Consider the following 20,606-nt stretch of genomic DNA (forward strand, 5'->3'; position numbering starts at 1 on the left):
CCAAACCCGGCCGACCCCGCCGCATCCGTAAACAGCTGCAACGCCCCGTTAGACGCCACCCTCTCCATCACCAGCGTCCGGCCGTTGAAATGCTGCAAAAATTGATCCCATACTTCCAAATCGTCCCTGATCGCCTTTGTGATCCGCACAAAATGCGCCGGCAACCGTACCCCGGCCGTCGCCGTCGCCAAACGCCTCGCAAACACTCTCCCCATTGGCACAATTCTGCAAGCAAAATTCAATTTTCCAAGCAAAGACTGCACCGCCTTAAGCCGCACCTTCTTCGCCGCTTTTACCCCTGACACTGCGGACCTCAAATCACGGACCTTCTCCGCCGGCAACCTGCATTCCATAGCAATGGTGTCAATTTCAATTCCCAGAAAACACATCACCGGCGCCGGGCCTTCCGTCTTATCCGGCGCCAAAGGAATCCCGAAACTGGCCGCAACTTTTTGCAACGCAAATAGCAAACCCGCACAAACCATCGAACCCGCCGGCCCGACACACAGGAAATCATCCAAGTAATGAATGATGGACGTAAGCCCGGACACGTCCCGAACCACCCACTCAACAAACGAACTAAATGCCTCAAAGTACGAACACGAAATGGAACAGCCCATTGGCAAACAACGATCAACATAATAACTGCCATCCCACCAGCAACCCAACAAATGCTGACTATCTGGATGAACCGGTAACAACCGAAACGCTGCTTCCACATCCGCCTTTGCCATCAATGCACCCCGCCCCGCCGCCCTAACCAGGTCCAACGCCTTATCGAACGACACATAATATACCGCCGACAACTCCGGCGCAATGCCATCATTCACCGATAACCCTTCCGGGTAAGACAAATGATGAATCAGCCGAAATTTATTCCGCTCCTTCTTTGGTACCACCCCCAACGGTGACACCACCAAATTCCCGCACGGCGGGGCGACATAAGGGCCGCCCATCCTGCCCAAAGCCACCTCCCTTTCCAGCTTCTCATCCACCACTTCCGGGTGATCCCGAGCGGAACGCAAATTACGATACGGCGGAACCGATGCATTAACAACCGACGGAATATGAAAACCATCCGAAAAACCAGAACTTAACAACGCCGCCGCCTCCTTGTCCGGATACCTATTTAAAAACGGAACCATCACTTCTACCTTCACCGGCGTCGTCCCTCTTACCAGCCCCATCACCAGCCTTTCCTTTTCCTTTTTTAAAACATTTGGACAAGCTATGTCCCCCCCCACATCCGGAGCATTCATGCTTAAAACGGCACGCCGCTCCAAACCTGCACTGCCCTTCATTGTACTGCCAACACAAACCTTTCTTGAAACTTGCCGGGGACCCGGCCCCCCCCGAACCCCCGGCGCCCCCCCGAAAGGGCTGAGCCGGTGCCGACATCAATCGCATCCATAAGGAAATATCCTTATGGTCCCAACGCATATCTGGCCGCAATGCCTTCCGCTGCCTAAATTGCTCGTCGTAGCGCAGCCACGCCAGTCCGCCATAAACTCGATAAGCCTCCCCTATCGCATCCATGTAGCCGAACAAAGCCGAACAATGCTCCGGCTCCTTCTCCCCGACCACGCTCGCCAAAATCGCAAATGCCTGTAGCCAGTTGGCAAAAGTCCGAGGAATAAGCCTATAACGGCGCTTTTCCTCCTCGTCCTTCTCCTTTTTGGAATCACTCGGCTTAACCCTATCCAAATTAAATTTCTCCAGGGGAAGCAGAGAAAATATCTCCACATATTCCCCTTTCCAAATTTTTTCCCGCACCTCCTTCTTTAAATGGGCCCCCAGCGGGCCCTCAAAACAAACATAAACTTCGCTTTTAGCCCTATCATCTAAGCGCACCACCTCATCCTCCTTCTCCTTTTCCTTCTCCTTTTCCTTCTCCTTTTCCTTCTCCTTTCCCCCCCCCGTCTCACTCCCCCCTTCGCCCCCCCCTCTACTCGCACCCGCTCCGTCACCCCCCGTCGCCGCCGAGGCCCCTAAACCGGCTGCACCCACCCACGCCGCCACCGGCGCCTGGGCCCCCTCCCCCCCCGCTCCCGAAGCCGCCGCCAGCCCCTGCAACAGCCCCAACAATTGACTCCACACTGCGAAACCAGCGGGCGCTGCCGTAGCCGCAGCCGCCCCCCCCCCCGAAGCCCCCCGCCAGCGCAGCCCCTGCCGCCTCCGCGGCCGTCTCACCCGACCGCCGCTCGGCGTCTCCCGAGACCGCCGCCTCGCTGTCCTCCGTCTGTCGTCCATCCGACTCCTCCGAACCGAAAGCCTCTTCCCCCTCCTCGCCGCTGGCCTCATCTTCCATCCGACATCCGGGGGGCGCCGCCGCAGCACCCCCCCCACCACGGCCGCCAGACAGGGCCGCCGCGTGGGCAGAGTCATCCCCGCTCCATCTCTTGCCCCGGGGTGACAACCCAGGAGACCGTCCTGTCCCCCGCGCCGGCACCCCGGGCCTCGACCTCTTGCGCCCGCCCCCCTGCCGACTGCAAGGGGCCTCTGGGCGCGGACGACCAGACGCCCGGCTCCGGATCTCAGCCGTCGTCGCCTCTGGCCCTCCTGGGCTATTGCAGGCCTCCATCCGCCGAGTCCTCCCGCTCCCACGGGAGACTGCCACATCCGGGGGCTGCACAGCGGTACTGAGTGACCCGGCGGTTGCCGCAGGGCTCCCGCCGTCACTCCTTCTCTCAGCCGCACCGGGGTCAGGCACCGCAGACCCCCCCCCGGCGCCGGACCTACCGCCACGTGCAGCCCCGCGGTCCCCCCGCCGACTGCAGGGGGATCTGCTGGCCTCTCTCCTGCGCCGAGCGCGCTCCCGGCCTGGAGCCGCTGCAGTCTCAGTAACTCCAGCCCGGAGGCCGGGACCGGAAGCAGGCCCCGTGCTGGCCACTCCCACCTCCCGACCGCCGCGGCTGGAACGAAGATTCCTCCCGCCGGCCTCTGCAGCAGCCAGACGCTGCTGCTGCGCTGCACTCTGCGGAGGGTCCCTGGAGGGGCTCTTACATCTCCTCCTCGCCCCCCCCGCGCCCGGGGAATACCTGCGGGGGGGCCGCGACTGGCGCCCGCCGCTGCTGGGGGGACGAGGGGCAAGCGCCGACGGGTTAACCCCGGCAGCCCTGATGTGGGTCTGCACTGCCAGGGGCCCGTGCGCTGCGACCGCTGCCTGAATCAGACGCTGGAGCTCCTGAAGATCTGCCATGGAGGTGCACGTGCAGATCGTTCGGCGTCCGGAAACAGAAGAGGAGGTAACTCCTTCCTCTCCCAGCTAACCCTTTCCCTGCTCCTCCTCTTCCTCCCCGGCTAAAACCATCCCCCAAAGCCATATTAGGCATATACCACTGTCCCTATTAACCCATCACTCCCTACCTCCCCCTTGGTCATGTCGCCCCTCCCCCCAAGTGGGTCCGTGGCTTTCTGGAACTGTGCTTTACTGTATCAGGCAGCACTGATTGCTAGAGTACTGCTTTGTAATTATTTGCAAAAGCCACTAGCAATGTATGAATGTGGCTGATATAGACGGACGGCACAAGTCAGGCTGTGCAGCCCTAAATATTGTGGAAACAGGAACGGTGCTTTTCTGTATCAGGCAGTAATAAATGCTAAAATACTGCTTTGTAATTATGTGCAAAAGCCACTAGCAACATATTAATGTGAGTGATCTGGATGCCACAAGGCAGGCTGTGAATTGCTAAACATTGTGGAAACAGGAACGATGCCCTCTTGAGATTGGGTGGGGGGGGTTCACAGAAGACAAACTAGAAAGTTGCTTCTTTTTGGATGGACTTGCCAATGTTACCCATTTAACAACATCAGACAACCCTTTAAGTATAAGTTGTAAAGTACAGGACAACCCCTTTAATCATGTGGTGCTTACAAATCTCTTCTCAAAACTAAAGAAATATATATTTTATTGCTTAATCATAAAAATTATTATCTATGTTTGCGGGTATGAAACACATTTTTGCCAAAAATCTGCCAGATGTGAACATACCCTAAGATATGACAGATGGACAAGTTGTTGGCTAGTCATCTCTGTACTTTGGATAGATGCTTTTGTATCGTTAGCTTTGTTCTATGAATATAGCTGGATACATTTATAGATGTACCAAAATGGACAGCTCTATACAGTATGTACTACATTATGCCATAAATAGTTAATAATGATGCAGCTTTCCACCATAAATAATGAATATTGTGTACTTCTGAGTAACCCTCTAATTACAGTATAATGTCCCTCCTTGTCAAGGTGGGTTAAAATATGTATCTGCAAAAGTCTAGGAATTTAGTAATCACTGAAAAAGAATGAGCCTCCTTCCAGGGATCTTGTATGGTGGCACACCATGTACAGATCTGTGTTAGGTTACTTTCACACATCCGGTTTGAGCCCTGCGGCTCAATCCGGCTGTGAAAACTATGCAACGGATGCGGTGAAAACACCGCATCCTTTGCATCAGTTTTTACATGCGGCCGGTCCGGTTTTTTCCGGTTGCGGCATGCTACTGAGCATGCGCAGTGGAAAATACCGCATGCGGCGACCGGATGCGGTTTTTTCCGCATCGCGCCGCATCCGGCCTCCATAGGGATGCATTGAAAAATGCGCCGCAGCGGCCGGATGCGGCGCGATGCGGTGTTTTTTGCCGGAGCAAAAAACGTTGCAGGGTACGTTCGATCCGGCCGCCGCATCGGCTAAATCTGCCGCATGCGGCAAAAACCGGACCGAACGCAAGCCCCTACGGCACAATGCGGCACTAATGTAAGTCAATGCAAAAAAAAAACGCAATCGGCGTTACAAAAGCCGGTTGCGGTTTTTCTGCAGAACGCCGTATTGTGCCGCAGAGCAAAAATCCGGATGTGTGAAAGTACCCTTACAGACCCATAGGCACTTATGTTGAACGGTGACCTATGCAAAATTGCCTGTTGGTGCCACCACCAAGCATTTGCGCCTCTTTTAAGATTGTCTTCTACTGTTAATTTTCTGATTCTTTGAATGTGGCATTCCAGATGTTGCAGGTTGATTCATAAAATACGACTTTTTACAAAGTTGCTAATTTTTTATGCAAAAGTACTTCAGTCCCACACCCAACCCAGAGTGATGTTTTGTACATCAGAATTTTTTTTTGTAAATTTTACTATATTTTGTAAAACATTCACGTAACCATGCACTAGTGAATTGAACATATCCTTTATTAATTTTATTAAAATAATATTTATTAAAATTCTATAAATTCAGCTACCAATTATAGAAACGGACACTTTCAAATAAAGCCCGCCTTTAACTCATTGTCCCAATATGGGTTCTAGTTATGTAACTGATAGCTGATAGCATGGTGCATAGCCCTGAATTTATATCATGATATCTTACTTTGTGTTTGAATTCCTGATATGTATTTCCACAGCATTTCTTCCATTCTATGTAGATTAACTTATAACAGCGGCTACACAATTTAATGCCACTACTTGCGAACTTATATACAAAACTCTTATTAACATTTTTAGGCTGAAATGTTTATCTACTGCTATATTATGCAGCTGAAATGCAAGATACAAAGCATATATAATATATATTGACTTGTAGTGCTTCCATCCACTGCGTAGACGCCTGGTAGAGCGAGGAAGATGAGACACTTATCAATGTGCCATCTTAGCGCATGCAAGTACGTGAATGAAACATATAACAAGGTTCAATCTACTGTGCAGGTGCCAAGAGGAAAGCAGGATTAGGTGGATGGAACCCATTACGATGTTTCATCCACTGCGCAGACACCAAGTGAAATGCAGGAACATATGAAACATCTATCAATGCATGATATTGTGGAACACACGCATTGGTAATTCTGGGTTCCACAGGTGCAAACTTGATTTAGCGGCCACCGTCCTTATGTGCCAACGAGGCCATAATATGCTGCTGTTATACAGATAAGTCCTTTGAGACCACACCAACACCAGGTCTTTGTTGAATAAGTGTTAATACTTTATACCATGCTGTGCTGCAAAATTACTACTATTTGCTGCTAAAGATCATCTTTCGCTTCTATGTTATTATCACATGCTGCTAAAGTTATGCTTTGCTGCCGTGCCGTTATATTATGCTACTAATGTTTTGTGTTAAACACTTTCTGACTGTGTATCTTGTGGCGCCCCTGAGGCTCCAGTCGCCACAGGTTCTGGACCTCAGCCAGAGGTGTGGTATCTCCTTCCCGGGTAAGGAGGAGGCCACAACGTGTTGCACACATACACACAGACACACACACTCTTAATTTAGCGACACTCCATTAGGCTGTGGTTAGGGCGAGTTGCACCTTAGGGAAGCACAGTCCAGATGCCAGTGTGGAGGTGGAGTTTAGTTAGTGGAGGTGTGCCGCCCCCGTGCCAGCAGCTGAGCTGCTCGGATCCGGAGTCGCAGTTGCTCGATGGTCTCCGGACCCAGGGGTCGTGCGGCCACTTAAATGAAGGGGGTTATTTACAAGAGATTTTATAGAGTTTGTGATGCCACCCGTGGTATGTGGTAATTAGGAGTACCACTGCTGCAGTTGGGAGTACCCGGGGGTGATGGAATGGGGCATCCAGGTGTTGTGACTAGACATGAGCGAACCGGTCCCGGTTCGGCTCGAGGTCGGTTCGCCGAACGGAGGTCCCGTTCGAGTTCGGCTCGTCGAACGTTCAACGAACCGAACTCGAACTGCATAGGAAACAATGGCAGGCAATCACAAACACATAAAAACACCTAGAAAACACCCTCAAAGGTGTCCAAAAGGTGACAAACAACTCACAACACAACACAAACACATGGGAAAGTGACAAGGACATATACTCATGCGAAAACAAAACAGCTGGACAAGGAAAAAGAGGAGGACACACAGATATAGGCATGGCACGCCCTTCTAAAATCATGTAAAACACCGCAAGGTGACTCCAAGCGAAGTCTCCCTTTTTTCCAAAAATTGTGCCCCACACACACCCACCCATTCAGTGGCAGCACTTGTGCCCTAGTTGTACACTTGACAGCTAGATTTGCATCAAGCACATTCAAAAATACGCCATTCTTATCCGTCCCCAGGATGACACCGGGGTAGGTAGCAAAGTCTTTCCTGATCCCAGCTCTGTTCATCTTGGCTTCTTTTAAAAACACATCAAGCAAGGGTTACTCCAAGCGGAGCCTCCCTTTTTTCCAAAAATTGTGCCACACACACACCCACCCATTCAGTGGCAGCACTTGTGCCCTAGTTGTACACTTCACAGCTAGATTTGCATCAAGCACATTCCAAAATACGCCATTCTTATCCGTCCCCAGGATGACACCGGGGTAGGTAGCAAAGTCTTTCCTGATCCCAGCTCTGTTCATCTTGGCTACTTTTAAAAACACATCAAGCAAGGGTTACTCCAAGCGGAGCCTCCCTTTTTTCCAAAAATTGTGCCACACACACACCCACCCATTCAGTGGCAGCACTTGTGCCCTAGTTGTACACTTCACAGCTAGATTTGCATCAAGCACATTCCAAAATACGCCATTCTTATCCGTCCCCAGGATGACACCGGGGTAGGTAGCAAAGTCTTTCCTGATCCCAGCTCTGTTCATCTTGGCTTCTTTTAAAAACACATCAAGCAAGGGTTACTCCAAGCGGAGCCTCCCTTTTTTCCCAAAAATTGTGCCACACACACACCCACCCCTTCAGTGGCAGCACTTGTGCCCTAGTTGTACACTTCACAGCTAGATTTGTATCAAGCACATTCCAAAATACGCCATTCTTATCCGTCCCCAGGATGACACCGGGGTAGGTAGCAAAGTCTTTCCTGATCCCAGCTCTGTTCATCTTGGCTTCTTTTAAAAACACATCAAGCAAGGGTTACTCCAAGCGGAGCCTCCCTTTTTTCCAAAAATTGGGCCACACACACACCCACCCATTCAGTGGCAGCACTTGTGCCCTAGTTGTACACTTCACAGCTAGATTTGCATCAAGCACATTCAAAAATACGCCATTCTTATCTGTCCCCAGGATGACACCGGGGTAGGTAGCAAAGTCTTTCCTGATCCCAGCTCTGTTCATCTTGGCTTCTTTTAAAAACACATCAAGCAAGGGTTACTCCAAGCGGAGCCTCCCTGTTTTCCAAAAATTGTGCCCCACACACACCCACCCATTCAGTGGCAGCACTTGTGCCCTAGTTGTACACTTCACAGCTAGATTTGCATCAAGCACATTCCAAAATACGCCATTCTTATCCGTCCCCAGGATGACACCGGGGTAGGTAGCAAAGTCTTTCCTGATCCCAGCTCTGTTCATCTTGGCTACTTTTAAAAACACATCAAGCAAGGGTTACTCCAAGCGGAGCCTCCCTTTTTTCCAAAAATTGTGCCACACACACACCCACCCATTCAGTGGCAGCACTTGTGCCCTAGTTGTACACTTCACAGCTAGATTTGCATCAAGCACATTCCAAAATACGCCATTCTTATCCGTCCCCAGGATGACACCGGGGTAGGTAGCAAAGTCTTTCCTGATCCCAGCTCTGTTCATCTTGGCTTCTTTTAAAAACACATCAAGCAAGGGTTACTCCAAGCGGAGCCTCCCTTTTTTCCCAAAAATTGTGCCACACACACACCCACCCCTTCAGTGGCAGCACTTGTGCCCTAGTTGTACACTTCACAGCTAGATTTGTATCAAGCACATTCCAAAATACGCCATTCTTATCCGTCCCCAGGATGACACCGGGGTAGGTAGCAAAGTCTTTCCTGATCCCAGCTCTGTTCATCTTGGCTTCTTTTAAAAACACATCAAGCAAGGGTTACTCCAAGCGGAGCCTCCCTTTTTTCCAAAAATTGGGCCACACACACACCCACCCATTCAGTGGCAGCACTTGTGCCCTAGTTGTACACTTCACAGCTAGATTTGCATCAAGCACATTCAAAAATACGCCATTCTTATCTGTCCCCAGGATGACACCGGGGTAGGTAGCAAAGTCTTTCCTGATCCCAGCTCTGTTCATCTTGGCTTCTTTTAAAAACACATCAAGCAAGGGTTACTCCAAGCGGAGCCTCCCTGTTTTCCAAAAATTGTGCCCCACACACACCCACCCATTCAGTGGCAGCACTTGTGCCCTAGTTGTACACTTCACAGCTAGATTTGCATCAAGCACATTCCAAAATACGCCATTCTTATCCGTCCCCAGGATGACACCGGGGTAGGTAGCAAAGTCTTTCCTGATCCCAGCTCTGTTCATCTTGGCTACTTTTAAAAACACATCAAGCAAGGGTTACTCCAAGCGGAGCCTCCCTTTTTTCCAAAAATTGTGCCACACACACCCATTCAGTGGCAGCACTTGTGCCCTAGTTGTACACTTCACAGCTAGATTTGCATCAAGCACATTCAAAAATACGCCATACTTAACCGTCCCCAGGATGACACCGGGGTAGGTAGCAAAGTCTTTCCTGATCCCAGCGCTGTTCATCTTGGCTTCTTTTAAAAACACATCAAGCAAGGGTTACTCCAAGCGGAGCCTCCCTTTTTTCCAAAAATTGTGCCACACACACACCCACCCATTCAGTGGCAGCACTTGTGCCCTAGTTGTACACTTCACAGCTAGATTTGCATCAAGCACATTCCAAAATACGCCATTCTTATCCGTCCCCAGGATGACACCAGGGTAGGTAGCAAAGTCTTTCCTGATCCCAACTCTGTTCATCTTGGCTTCTTTTAAAAACACATCAACAAGGGTTACTCCAAGCGGAGCCTCCCTTTTTTCCAAAAATTGTGCCACACACACACCCACCCATTCAGTGGCAGCACTTGTGCCCTAGTTGTACACTTCACAGCTAGATTTGCATCAAGCACATTCCAAAATACGCCATTCTTATCCGTCCCCAGGATGACACCGGGGTAGGTAGCAAAGTCTTTCCTGATCCCAGCTCTGTTCATCTTGGCTACTTTTAAAAACACATCAAGCAAGGGTTACTCCAAGCGGAGCCTCCCTTTTTTCCAAAAATTGTGCCCCCCACACACCCACCCATTCAGTGGCAGCACTTGTGCCCTAGTTGTACACTTCACAGCTAGATTTGCATCAAGCACATTCCAAAATACGCCATTCTTATCCGTCCCCAGGATGACCCCGGGGTAGGTAGCAAAGTCTTTGCTGAACCATGACTTGTTCATCTTGGCTCCTTTTAAAAAACACAGCAAGCAAGGGTTACTCCAAGCAGAGTCTCCCTTTTTTCCAAAAATTGGGCCACACACACACCCACCACTTCAGTGGGAGCACTTGTGCCCCAGTTGTACACTTCACAGCTAGATTTGCATCAAGCACATTCCAAATCCACAAGCATTTACTCTCCCCAGGATGACACAGGGGTAGTAAATTCCTTCTGGATCCATGACTTGTTCATTTTGATGAACGTCAGTCTGTCCACATTGTCACTGGACAGACGCGTGCGCTTATCTGTCAGCACACACCCAGCAGCACTGAAGACACGTTCAGAGACAACGCTGGCAGCTGGACACGACAAAATCTCCAAGGCATAACTGGATAGCTCTGCCCATTTTTCTAGATTTGAAGCCCAAAATGAGCAAGGCTCCATTTGCAAAGTCATGGCATCGATGTTCATTTGTAGATACTCCTGTATCATCCTCTCCAGCCGTTGACTATGTGTCAGACTTGTTGTCTCTGGTGGCCTTGCAAAGGAGGGTCTAAAAAATTATGAAAAGATTCCATAAAATTGCTGTTACCAGCTCCAGATACGGTCCTACTGGTACGTGTAGACTGTTGAAGATGACGAGACCGTCCCATGTTTGTCAAGTTACAACTGGGAGATTCACTCCCTGCACCTGCACGGTTGTTTGGTGGAAAAGCGGATCTAAGATCGAGTAACAGCTTCTGCTGATACTCCTGCATACGTGCGTCCCTTTCTATGGCTGGAATTATGTCACAAAATTTGGACTTGTACCGGGGATCTAATAGTGTGGCAAGCCAGTAGTCATCATCACTTCTAATTTTGACAATACGAGGGTCATGTTGGAGGTAGTGCAACAAGAAGGCACTCATGTGTCTTGCGCAGCCATGCGGACCAAGTCCACGCTGTGTTTGTGGCATAGAGGTGCTAACCGTTCTTTCTTCCTCTGACATCTCCCCCCAACCTCTTTCAACTGAAATTTGACCAAGGTCTCCCTCATCTGCTGAGTCTTCCATGTCCATGGACAGTTCGTCCTCCATTTCTTCATGTCCTCCTGCACCTTCCTCAACATCTCGCCTGCTACCATGCGCCCTTGTTGATCCCTGTCCCCCATGGTCCCATGCCTGGCGCCTTGGTGATGATGAACGTCTGGACCTTGGTGATGTTGTTGTGTCTTGCGCATATGAATCCTCCTGTAGTTCATCCCCTTCCTGTTGTCCCACCCCCTGACTCCAAATAGTGTTTAGCGTGTGCTCCAGCATGTAAATGACTGGAATCGTCATGCTGATAATGGCATTGTCAGCGCTAAACATATTCGTCGCCATGTCGAAACTGTGCAGAAGGGTGCATAGGTCCTTGATCTGAGACCACTCCATCAGGGTGATCTGCCCCACCTCTGCATCTCGTTGGCCCAGGCTATACGTCATGACGTATTGCACCAGGGCACGGCGGTGCTGCCACAGTCGCTGTAACATGTGGAGAGTTGAATTCCAGCGTGTCGCCACATCGCATTTCAGGCGATGAACCGGCAGGCCGAAAGACTTCTGGAGCGATGCAAGTCGCTCAGCTGGGGCGCTTGAACGGCGGAAGTGAGCAGACAGTTTTCGTGCCCTGTTCAGAAGGCCATCTAGGCCGGGATAGTGTGTTAAAAATTGCTGCACGACAAGGTTCAACACGTGAGCCATACAAGGTACGTGTGTCACCTTGCCCAGGTGAAGGGCCGCACCCAGGTTTGCAGCATTGTCGCACACGGCCTTACCAGGCTGCAGGTTGAGTGGAGACAACCATTTATTAAACTCGGACCGCAGAGCTGACCACAACTTCTCAGCTGTGTGACTCTTATTCCCAAGACATGTCAAGCTAAAGACCGCCTGATGCCGTTGCGCTCTGCTGCCAGCATAGTAATGAGGGGTGCGTGATTCCTTCTGCACAGTGAGAACGCTGGTGGCCTGACCAGGCAGGCTTGGGGCGGAGGTGGAGGACCCAGATGAGGTGGAGGATGTAGAAGCAGTGGCGGAACTTGGACAGACAGAGGATTGACACACAAGTCGTGGGGACGGCAAGACTTGTGCAGCAGACCCTTCACCATCTATCACCATAGTTACCCAGTGCCCAGTGAGCGACATGTAACGTCCCTGTCCATGCTTACTGGTCCAAGTATCGGTGGTGAAATGCACCCGTTCACACACAGAGTTTCTCAAGGAAGCGGTGATGTTGTGTGCGACATGCTGGTGTAGCGCGGGCACATCTTTCTTAGAGAAGTAGTGGCGACTGGGCATCTGGTACTGGGGCACAGCGACAGACATAAGGTCTCTAAAATCCTGTGTGTCCACTAGGCGGAAAGGCAGCATTTTGGTAGCCAACAGCTTACAGAGGGATAGAGTCAACCTCTTAGCTTTGTCATGGGTCGCAGGAAGTGGCCTTTTATTTGACCACATCTGAGGGACAGAGATCTGGCTGCTGTGTGTAGACGGTGTTGAGTAGGGTGTCCCTGGAAAAATGCAGGTTTGTGAGGAAAGTGCAGGCGGAGACATGATGTTGCCTTCATCCAACGTTGGTGCTATCGATGTCTGAGAGAGCTGTACACACTCACTTGTTTCCCCTTCCAAACCAACTGACGACCTACCAAGCAAACTGCCTGTTGCGGTTACAGTGGTGGAAGTTGTGGGTGGAAAAACAGGTGTGACAGCTGTCCCCACAGTCCTAGAAGATGACGAGCGCGCGGATGCACTGGAAGGGGCAGGCGTTGGATGGTTCGCTCCGCTAGGCCGCATTGCAGCACGGTGAGCTTCCCACCGGGCCATATGATATTTATTCATGTGACGATTCATGGAAGAAGTTGTCAAACTGCTGAGGTTTTGACCTCTACTAAGAGAACCATGACAAATTTTACAGATCACATAATTTGGGCGATCTTTTTCTATGTCAAAAAAGGACCAGGCTAGGCAAGGCTTAGAGGCCATGCGACCTGTTGATCCACCCCGAATAATGCTCAGAGGCAGAGTGGTGGCTGAGGATGCAGTTGTAGACGTGCTACCAGTACTCCGACTGTGTCCAGGAAGGCGCAAGGTAACTTCGTCATCAGTTGCATCCTCCTCCACCACCTCTGTTGACCTCCTCGAGTGCCTGACTGTGGGTTGACAGTAGGTGGGATCTAGAACTTCATCATCAATTGTTGTGTTTGCACTCCCCTCCCCCTCAGACCGAGCCTCTTCTTGCCCTGACCGAATATTTAAGTTGTCATCCCAATCGGGTATCTGCGTCTCATCTTCATCAGTATGTTCCTCATTGTCTATAACCACAGGTGTTACAGTTTGTGACAAAGGGTCAACATTATGCTCAGAAACTTGGTCCTCACGGCCTGAATCAGAGTCACAAAGGTTCTGGGCATCACTGCAGACCATTTCCTGTTCTGTACTCACTGTAGCTTGGGAGCAGACCTCTGATTCCCAGGCTATAGTGTGACTGAACAGCTCTGCAGACTCAGCCATCTCAGTTCCACCATACTGTGCAGGGCTGATGGAGACTTCAGAGCTGGGAGAAAGCAAGTTTGATTGGGATGACAACTCAGAGGACTGGTGTTTTTTGGATGCGGTACTTGAAGTGGCTGAGAGGGCACTTGTTGGACCACTTGAGATCCATTCAAGCATTTTCCTTTTTTGGCCATCATCTACCTTTGTTCCTGTTGTTCGTGTCCGTAAAAAAGGGAGCACATCGGATTGTCCACGGTAAGTAGTAGACATCTTACTTTTGCTGGTAGATGGTCTATCTTCAGCAGATGATAATGGAGCTTTGCCACCTTCCCCACGGACAAAACCTTTTTTGCCTTTTCCACCACGCCTCTTCCCCTTTCCACCAGCATCTGTCATTTTGCCACTCATGTTGATTGCGACAAGATTGTGGACTGAAAATGTGGTAGTAAAAATTGAGAGGTGGTGTAGATTGCAGTGGTGGTCTAGCTTTATTAACAGCAGAATAATAAAGAATAAATATCCCTGACAATGCAACTACGGCCCTTAAACTGGCAGCAAAAGATACTAGTATAATGGCTAAGTTATAATGAGTTGGAGTGTGCAATGCAGGCAGAGGTGCTGCAAATGTCTTTGCACTAGTGGGACTATAGCAAAGTCCAATAGCCACGTTTAGGATGCCACTAGGTACACTGAGTGTTTGCTAGTATAATGGCTTAGTTATAATGAGTTGGAGTGTGCAATGCAGGCAGAGGTGCTGCAAATGTCTTTGCACTAGTGGGACTATAGCAAAGTCCAATAGCCACGTTTAGGATGCCACTAGGTACACTGAGTGTTTGCTAGTATAATGGCTTAGTTATAATGAGTTGGAGTGTGCAATGCAGGCAGAGGTGCTGCAAATGTCTTTGCACTAGTGGGACTATAGCAAAGTCCAATAGCCACGTTTAGGATGCCACTAGGTACACTGAGTGTTTGCTAGTATAATGGCTTAGTTATAATGAGTTGGAGTGTGCAATGCAGGCAGAGGTGCTGCAAATGTCTTTGCACTAGTGGGACTATAGCAAAGTCCAATAGCCACGTTTAGGATGCCACTAGGTACACTGAGTGTTTGCTAGTATAATGGCTTAGTTATAATGAGTTGGAGTGTGCAATGCAGGCAGAGGTGCTGCAAATGTCTTTGCACTAGTGGGACTATAGCAAAGTCCAATAGCCACATTTAGGATGCCACTAGGTACACTGAGTGTTTGCTAGTATAATGGCTTAGTTATAATGAGTTGGAGTGTGCAATGCAGGCAGAGGTGCTGCAAATGTCTTTGCACTAGTGGGACTATAGCAAAGTCCAATAGCCACGTTTAGGATGCCACTAGGTACACTGAGTGTTTGCTAGTATAATGGCTTAGTTATAATGAGTTGGAGTGTGCAATGCAGGCAGAGGTGCTGCAAATTTCTTTGCACTAGTGGGACTATAGCAAAGTCCAATAGCCACGTTTAGGATGCCACTAGGTACACTGAGTGTTTGCTAGTATAATGGCTTAGTTATAATGAGTTGGAGTGTGCAGAGGACAGGAGGGTACAGTGCCAGAATTGTGGGGCTCTGGGTAGAGGAAAGGAAGCCTGCCTTTCTATTCCCTCCTAATAGGGAAATGCAGGGAGGAAATCCCTGACCTTAGCTACACAGACGCTGTTGCTGTTTTCAGGACCTGTCACCTATGGCTCTGACCCTGCCGGTTTGAGCCCTTAAAAGGACTGATAGAAAGTGCTCTCCCTAAGCTGTCCAGCGCTATGTATGGAGCGCATACAGCTGTATCAGCGATAGGACAAAGGACGGAGCAGCGACAGTAATGTCTGACACCAAAGACGCAGAAGAGATAATGGCGTCCTGGAGGAAAATGTCCGGTTTTATAATGCAGGGACATGTGACATGGACATCCTATCACACATTCCGTTGCTTCTCTGGCTAAAAGTCCACTTAGCTGTGTGTGTGTCTGGGATTGGCTGACATGCTGGCCCGCCCCACAAGACGCGCGCGCTTAGGGAAGGAAGACAAGGAAAAAAAAAAAAATGGCGATCGTCATTATAGAAACAGCAGTGATCTGAAGGCGCTGTTCCCGCACACTATACACTGAAATGTCATAATAGTGTGAGTCACAGAGTGACTTACACTATTACAGCGGAAAGCCAGCTAGGAATTAGCTGTTTTTTTGCTGCTAGAACCGTTCTCGAACGTTTCTAGAACTATCGAGCTTTTGCAAAAAGCTCGAGTTCTAGTTCGATCTAGAGCAGGCCCCAAAATCACTCGAGCCTAGAACTGGAGAACCTCGAACCGCGAACCGCGCTCAACTCTAGTTGTGACCCTCCACGGGTAGGGGGAATACCCCAGGACTCGGTGATTGAAGGGGAGTGCCGTTGGGTGCAAGGGGGTCACTGTGGTACTCACTCAGTCCATTAAGCTGACACCGACAACTGGTCAAACAACTATCTGGACACTGCTGCCGCTGAGGGGAGCTTAGTTCGGGTCCCGTCCCCAATGGTGCTGCCTGGTGATCCGTGACCTGCCTCCTGGCAATAAGTTTACTTATTTGGTGGTCCCAGTAGTGTGAAACTTGCCAGGTCCCTCTCCCCACTATGGCTAAGTGTGGGAGCTTGCTCTCAGGGCTCACGCATGGGATTTTCTGGACCGTTTTGAGTTGGAAAGTCCTATCTCCCTCGCTGCGCTAATGCCCCGATTTTGTAGCGGGTGGGAACGGATCTTGAAGGCTCCGTTCTCCTCGGGTAAATTATCGGGTTGCCTGAAGATACTTCCTGACCTAGGATCCACGTACCCCGTCGTGCCTTGGTCCCAGCCCGGTGATGGTGCAACTAAACAATAGGATAAAGAGTTGCACACCAGTCACAATGTATAGGGGAATAATGGAAAGTAGAACTGCTATGGGAATGATAAACTGAAAAATACAATGGACTATCTGAAAAAAGTGAAACATGAAAATGGTATCTGCATAACTGCTATGAATAATAGGAATGACTCCTCCCCAACCACCCAGGTGGGTGACTCTATTCCAATCAAGCTGTCCACTGGTGTGTTTGGTGGGTGTGGTGCAGGGTTTATCTAGGATTTGATTAGCTGATGTAGGCAACACCATGTAGTTAGGGACCCAAAACCAAGGAAGAGGTGGATACTGCACGGGAGGGCAGATTGTGCAATACCCTATGACAACCCGATAGTTCAGGGGCATCACAGAAGCAGACTGTAGAACGTTAGTCAGTCAGGAAGTGGACATGGAGTAGACAGGTCCTGGGGTCTGGAGCTGGAGCAGTTCATCCCAGGATCAAGACAGAAAGGGTCCTAGAGCCACAGGAAGTGCGCCATAAACCCGTGGACTCACATCCAAAGCCAGCTTACGAGTGTGGAGGGACTTGGCCATAACAGGGACCGGTTCCTAGACTAGTGGAGGACTACAAGGCTCAGCTAGTAAACCGGAAGCTGAAGCTACTTCAAGTACCGTAGCCACCACCGCACATAAGCCGCTGAAAAGGTGATCACATAGGCCCAAGGGACAAAGCAGAAAAGCCGACTATACAAAAGATTTGCGGACACCGACTCAGGGCACTGTATGTGAGGCATGGGGCAGGTGGGAGAGGCCAGCGCAGGAAGACCATTAGGGATGGAACACAGAAGGGTGTACCGGGTTGTGTCTCCGAACTATCCGGGGATCGGTTGGGGCCCATCACAGCAGGACTCAGTGCCAGGTTACCATGACCAGTCAGAGGCTGCCCTCGGAGTGCTATCAACAGTGACTAAAGAACTTGTGACTGCATTCCTGTGTTGCCCAGTTATTGTTTGCGTCTCTGACCCTGCACCCCACCATTGCATCTCGACATGATAGACTCAATCCCCCATCGACAGCCCTGGGGCCCAGCTCTACCTGTGGAGAGTATACCAACTCAGCTGCATCACCACCGACCCCATGGGAACCGACTAGCAGTGGTGGCACCTATCTTGCCGCATACCACAGGTGGCGTCACGACATTTCATCCCATATAAATATCCCCCAACTGATTTAAACAACACCGCCAGGGTCACGGAGCCGGATCTTGCTGCCGTGATCTTTTAAAACAGGACCGGCCTGGTAACTAGTGCCCCACGGCCCTGGTTGGCGTGTCACATTTTGCTGCTATTTTTGTGATATTATCTCTTTTTTATATACACTGGAGATCAAAATAAAAGAACAATTTACAATTTCCTAAGTCTAAAGCCTGCTTTACATGTTACGATTCTGCATACGATATTGTATGCGATCGTAACCGCCCCCATCGTATGTGCGGCACATTCAATTTTGTTGAATGTGCCGCACAAATGATTAACCCCCGTCACACGTACTTACTCATCCATACAACCTCGATGTGGTCGGCGAACGTCCACATCCTGGAGTGGGTGGGACGTTCGGCGTCACATCGACGTCACGCGGCAGCCGGCCAATAGAAGCGGAGGGGCAGAGATGAGCGGGATGTTTACATCCCGCCCACCTCCTTCCTTCCGCATTGCTGACCGGGAACCGCAGGACGCAGGTAAGATCTGTTCATCGTTCCCGGGGTGTCACACACTGCGATGTGTGCTACCCCGGGTACGATGAACAACCTGATGTTCAATTCATGAGGAATGAACGACGTGCATGTGATGAACATTTTATCGTTCATTCGCAATCGCATTTAGCTGTTACACACTACAATGCACCTTACGATGCCGGATGTGCGTCACTTATGACGTGACCCCGCCGACACATCGTAAGATATATTGTAGTGTGTAAAGCGGGTTTAAGGTCATTGTGTCGTCCTATGTGATTATGTCCTAACATGAGTAAACTAGCAGTATTTTAAGCTTATTTCATAAACTGAATTTATTTTAAAGCACATAATAAAAATGTAAAAGAGATAAATTAAAAAGAGCATGGATCAAAATTAGAGAACACTTTCAGATACCTGCAAGTTGTTGGTGTTAATCTGGCACCTGGAGCTAATTTTCTTAATTATCTGACAAACCCTATTTACCTACAAGCCTAACTTTTCAGTTTCTACTGACTTTGCAAAAATGGTGTGTCATTCCAAAATGACTGAAACCCTCCAGCAGCAGGTTGTCCAGATGAAGGCCAAAGGGGTTGACCTATCAGTCATAGGAAAAGAAGTTGGTAGTTCCTAGTCTGTGATTTTGAGAATATTGCATGTTTACAATATCACAAACTCTCTCAAGTCCCCCAGGAGGGCTTGTCGCCCTCGAAAGACAAATTCAAGAGGACAGAATAATGTGGAGAATCTACATGGGTAATAGTTTCAACACTGCAGCTGGAATTGCTCGCCAGTTCAGCACTGAACAGGGTAAGGATCTGACTCATCATACAGTGTCACAATGTTTAAAAGCACTTGGACTGAAAGCCCACTCTGAAGTGAACAAAACTCTCATTAGCAGAAATCATAAAAAAACTAGACTCAACTTTGGAGTGTTGTGTGGACAGAAGAGAAGTGTTAAGAAGTCAGTGAAAGGTGGGGGATGAAGTATCATGGTCTGGAAAATGTTTTATGCAGCAGGAGTTGGTGCTCTCATACAGCTACAGTGAAGGAAATAAATATTTGATCCCTTGCTGATTTTGTAAGTTTGCCCACTGAAAAAGACATGAACAGTCTATAATTTTAAGGGTAGGTTAACTTTAACAGTGAAAGATAGAATACCCAAAATTAAGTCCAGAAAATCACATTGTATAAATTATATAAATTTATTTGCATTCTGCAGAGAGAAATAAGTATTTGATCCCCTACCAACCATTAAGAGTTCTGGCTCCTTCAGACCACTTAGATGCTCCTAATCAAGTCATTACCTGCATTAAAGCAGCTGTCTTAAATTGTCACCTGTATAAAAGACTCCTGTCCAAAGACTCAAATAATCAGTCAGACTTTAACGTGTACAAGATGGGCAAAGCCAGGATGTCAGCGACAAGATCACAGACCTGCACAAGGCTGGAATTTGCTGCAAAATCATAAGTAAGACGCTGGGTGAGAAGGAGACAAATTTTGGTGCAATAGTAAGAAAATAGAAGAAATACAAAATGAGTGTCAAATGACGTCGATCTGGGGCACCATGCAAAATCTCACCTCGTGGTGTATCCAGGATCATGAGGAAGGTGAGAGATCAGCCTAAAACTACTGGGGTGAACTTTTTAATGATCTCAAGGCAGCTGGGACCAATATCACCAAGAAAACCATTGGTAACACATTATACCGTAATAGTTTAAATTCCTGCAGTGCCCGCAAAGTCCCACTGCTCAAAAAGGTACAAGGCTGGCCCGTCTGAAGCATGCTAATGAAAACCTGGATGATTCCGAGAGTGATTGGGAGAAGGTGCTATGGTCAGATGAGAAAAAAAATTGAGCAATTTGGCCTTAACTTAACTCGCCGTGTTTGAAGGAAGAGAAAAAGTGCATATGACCCAAAGAACACTGTCCCCATGTCAAGCATTGAGGTGGAAACATTATGTTTTGGGGGTATTTCTCTGCTAAGGGCACAGGACTACTTCACCACATCAATGAGATAATGGATGGAGCCATGTACCGTTAATTCCTGAGTAACAACCTCCTTCTCTTCACCAGGACATTAAAAATGGTCGTGGCTGGGTCTTCCAGCACTACAGTGACCCAAAACATACAGCCAAGGCAACAAAGGAGTGGATTAACAAGAAGCACATTAACCTTGCTCTGACTGTTGCTATCCCACTTTCCCTAATCCCTTCTGATAAATGTGTGGACTTCACTCACATCACACAGCAGGGACTGGTGCACACACCCTGCACCCCCATATCCCACATCTAAAATAGCCTGGCTATACCCCAAACTAACCCTCTCTCAAACACAATGAAACCCCATATCCCACACACCCTGTATCCCTTAACACCCCTCTGTCACAGTCTAAACCCCTCATGTGTAACTCACCCT

The sequence above is a fragment of the Anomaloglossus baeobatrachus genome, chromosome 1, assembly GCF_048569485.1.
Source record: "Anomaloglossus baeobatrachus isolate aAnoBae1 chromosome 1, aAnoBae1.hap1, whole genome shotgun sequence".
NCBI classification, from domain to species: Eukaryota; Metazoa; Chordata; class Amphibia; order Anura; family Aromobatidae; genus Anomaloglossus; species Anomaloglossus baeobatrachus.